This window comes from Rhinoderma darwinii, chromosome 9 (assembly GCF_050947455.1).
Source record: "Rhinoderma darwinii isolate aRhiDar2 chromosome 9, aRhiDar2.hap1, whole genome shotgun sequence".
Lineage (NCBI taxonomy): Eukaryota > Metazoa > Chordata > Amphibia > Anura > Rhinodermatidae > Rhinoderma > Rhinoderma darwinii.
In genome coordinates, this window is record NC_134695.1 from 38,841,884 (window position 1) to 38,846,502 (window position 4,619).

General features: G+C 38.9%; 1 pseudogene; it reads right to left on the reverse strand.

The window, feature by feature from the left end:
* Positions 1 to 399: 399 nt before the first annotated feature.
* Positions 400 to 3,310, reverse strand: LOC142660161 (microtubule-associated protein 1B-like; annotated as a pseudogene).
* Positions 3,311 to 4,619: the final 1,309 nt, after the last annotated feature.

Consider the following 4,619-nt stretch of genomic DNA (forward strand, 5'->3'; position numbering starts at 1 on the left):
GGGCGGGCAGAAATACATTACAGAAATATTACACTAATCGGCAGCCACTTGTCTCTATCAATCACTGATAGAGAAAAGAGGCTGCTGATTTAAAAATAAAATAAAAAGCAGTTCATACGTACCCGGTCGTTGTCTTGGTGTTCGAGTCCCACTTCTTCCTCCAGTCCGACCTTCCTTTCTGACGTGGCAGCCTGTGATTGGCTGCAGCGGCGACATGGATGAAACGTCATCGCTGGAGGCCAGACAGGAGGAAAGTAAGTATGAACTTATTTTTTATTTTATTTTAATTACATTAAAATTGTATTTTTCAAGCGCCGAGCTTGGTACTGTCCAGGGTGCTGAAAGAGTTACTGCCGATCAGTGCAGCCCATTAACTCAGCACCCTGGACAGTACCATGCTCTGAAACGGAAACACGGAGTGCACACGGCCGCTAAAACGGGCACACGGATCCGTCAAAAACAGCCGTGAAAACTGTCGGAAGTGTGCACGAGGCCTTAGGGTGAAGAAGTGGGCAGTGATTTCCTCACAGTTCAATTTTGCATGCTGGGAAGGATTCGTCTTGCATAACCACTGTGCTGCTACTTGCTAATACCATAATATTGAGGTCCTGCTGTTTTTCATGTGTCTCCTGGTACCATTCCCACATCACTTCTGAATCATGGGTTGGAATTAGTGTGACCTGCAATTTCAAGAAATGTGAACATTATTAATTACAGAAGTCATAATCTAACATTCAAATTGGTTGTACAGAAACGGAGAGTTCTCTCACTTAAAGGGGTTAAAAAACATAAACTGTCCTCCCCTTTACCACCCTAAGAGTAAATTCAGAATAGGTGGAACCCATGCGGCTGTTTTGGGGCCCTAGAAGTGAGGAGCCCAGTTCTCCTTTGTTCCATCCCATGCAATTGGGCAGAAACTCTGTGCCGGATTCCCCTTTCTAGAGCATTTTTAGCAAAGGGGGTGGCGAATTTTGCCCAAAGGGTCATGGAAAGGGTGTAGTAGAAGAAAAATATACCAGGTGCTTTTGTTCTGGGTGGCAAAACCAAGCGCCATAATGGGGGCCCATACTGATCTTTGCTATGAGGCCTTATCTCTTTTAAATACATGACTGACTCCAACCAAATATATATATCATTTGTTCTATTCTAAGCCCATACAAAGTTGGCAGGTTTTACTTTTTTATTTCTGTCTGTATTTGAATGTGTTTTTGTTCTCTGCAGTAGCTATGTAAACAACATTTTTGTTTAGACTGTGGAGGAACCAGTTTTCCCTTCCCCTCTCTCAGCAGTAAGTTCCAGCATAATTTCATGCATGAATCAGCAGGTGAATGACATCCAGCCAATCAGTTGCATCTAACAAAGCTATTTTCTCTTAATACCAATGAAGCTGGGGGAAACGCTCTTACACTAAACTACATGTAGAAGTCCATGAACATTTCTATCATGGAAAGGGAAGTTGGATTGCTTACAATCATTAACATCACCAGTGTATTCTAATAGGGAAAAACATACTCATCTAAATGTATGCACTTATAATTGACTTTGTTACAACATTGCTTATTATATACTTAATAGGTAACAAAGGGAGGAGAGTTTGTATTTGTGATAGATGACAGATTACAAAATAACCTTTGTTATAAACTGAGGAATTTAATAAACCATAAATGCTGTTCTTACAGACCTGCACAGGACCCGATTTATGGTGCCGAATATCAAAACAATAATTATCAGTAAGTACTGGTTCCTATTAAAGGCAACATAAAAGATGTCTTTACAAATGCAAAAAAATACTAAATCTGTAGATCTACAGCAGAATCCACAAACAAACGTAATATTCTGATCTTTGTTTCTGGCAATCCCTATTTTCTATATTGGATAGTTACATTAGCAGTATAGTTTTATTGTATTAAATGTGAAGCAAGTTAACAATGTGATGTAGAACATAGCCAGCGACTATAAAAACATATTCTACCTGCATATTGCCTCCCCACTGAGCTTTCCCCTCCAGAAGAGCATCCAGGACGACCCGGCTCGGTTCTCCAGCTGCTGCATTTCCACTCACTACATAATATGAGGATCGCACTCGTTTGAAAAACTCTACAACATTTTTGTTGCTGCTGTGGTTCGGTATATACACCAGGTCCAGGTAGACTGGAGGTCCTGGGGGCACGGCGGCTGACTTTGTTGTCTTGGTAGATCCTCCTCCTGGAAACAAAAGTTTATACATTTATTCATCTGACAAATCATAAAGACTATGTTAAGGGGGGGAAAACCAGCGTGGAATTCAAGTGAATTTTCCCTAAAAGGTCCTATAATTTTATATAAATGAAGTATAAAAAAAATATCTCCAGCATGGCCTAAAATCCAAGCGGATTTGTTTGTGTGAATGGGTTTTGTAAAACTCCATTCCCTTTCATTGTACTGCACTATGTTGCAGATTTTCTGAGGGGAATTTCATACAAAAAATTGCATATTTTGGAGATCTCTTTATTGCAGTCAGTGAATTTAAATATCTTGGTTAATATTTAAAGGCTTAAAATCTGGTACACAACTTGCTTAATCAGCATCCAGCTGCTGCTCATAGTAATGCTGCTGTTTGCTAAGGGATTCTATAAATTCTAATCATGTCCCTCGTAGTATGGTTAGGTGGTTCCTTTTTTTATTTGCATTCATTTCTTAAACAAGCCTTTGAGTGATCTATTCAGGTCTTTAAAAAGCAGTAAGTGCTTAACCTGCCAAAGAGGAGTGTTCAGAAGCACAATAACTAGGTCAGTTTTACTGTTTGATAAATGATGCCCAATGTGCCAATTTAAAATAATGTACTTGACTGACCTGTGGATCCAGTTTTAGTTGATTTTGTTGCACTTGTATTCGTTGAATTCTTGGTTTCTTTATCTTTCTCTTCCACCTTTGCTGCTTTGGAATCTGTAATTGATCTGCTTTTTGGACCCTTTTCTACCGAATCTTTCTTTTTTTGGTGCTACACTCTTGGAACTTTTCTCGAAAGTTTCTTTGATTGGTCCAGGTTTTGGTGAAGCAGCTGACATTTTTGATTTGCCATCACTTTTTCTAGCTGGAGAAGATTTTGTTTTCCCTTCTGCTCTCTTGGTTTTTTCCTTTTTATCTTTTTCATATTTTTTTTTCATAGGCTTTCCTAAACTCGGGTCAACAGGCATAGTTTCTGGATCCATCATTGAGACATCTGGGTGCCTAGGAGATGGGCTTGGATCCTGCAGGGGTCCATATGTTTATAAGTTACTGTTTTATCAGTAGGGATAGTCTCTGATTCATCTTCAGAATCTGTTTGCATCTGCAGTTATAGAAGGAAATTCCTCAGTTTCTGGGACATCTGAATCGGTCTGAGATGGGGCTGATTCACTAACTGAGGTTGGTGGTGTTTCATTACATTGACGTCCTTTGTTTTCCTCCTGAAGGTGGCTGGCCTCCAAGTTGAGTTAACCCCTTAATGACCAGGCCATTTTGCGCGTTAATGACCAAGGGTTATTTTTGTTTTTTTTCACGGTTGTATTCCATGAATCGTAACTTTTTTTTTTATTCCGTCAACATAGCTGTATAAGGGCTTGTTTTTTGCGGGACGAGTTGTATTTTGTAATTGTACCATTTTTAGATGTTTATAATATATCGATTAACTTTTATTAACGTTATTTTAGGAGAGAATGAAAAATAAGCAGCTATTCCAGCATTGATTTTCACGTTATAAATTTATACAGTTTACTATGCAGCGTTAATAACTAACTTTATTCTATGGGTCGGCACGATTAAGGGGATCCCAAATATGTAAAGGTTTTATGTTTTCCTACGTTTGCACAATAAAAACCCTTTAAGAGAAAAAATTACTTGTTTTTGCATCGCCACATTCCAAGAGCCGTAACTTATTTTTTATTTTTTTTGTTTTTCTGTCGAGGCCGTATGTGGGCTTTTTTTTTTTTTCTGCGGGCCAAGGTGTAGTTTTCATTAGTACTATCTTGGGGTACATAGGACTTATAGATTAAGTTTTATATTTATTTTTTTTTATGGGGGGGGAAAGGGAGTAAAGAGGAATTTTTGCCCGTTTTTTTTTTTTTGTGGATTTTTTGACGCAGTTCATCCGGCGGTTTAATTAATGTGTATATTTTATTCAAGTCGTTACGATCGCGGGGATAACATATGTGTATGTATTAACATTTTTATTTATTAAAAGTGTCAAAACAATAATTTTTTTACATGTAAATTTTTTTATTTTCACTAACAGCTTTTTTTTTTTTTTTTTATTCCCGCCAGGGGACTTCACTATGTGATCTGCTGATCGCATATATGCTGCTTTGTTATACTTGAGCAATAAAGCTTTGATATACTAAGGGCGGGTTCACACATAGCGGAATTTCACTTAAATTCCGCTGCGGACACTCCGCAGCGTTAATCCGCAGCGGAGCCGTTTCTCCATTGACTTTCACTTTAATTTAGCAGTGTTCGTTTACACGATGCGTACAATTCCGCTGCGGAGCATAGGCTGCGGAGCGGAATTTGGTGTCCGCAGCATGCTCTGTCTGTTGCGGAGCAGTGGCGGACTGGTTGCGGACTCATGGCGGAATTTCTCCATTGACTTCAATGGAGAGTCA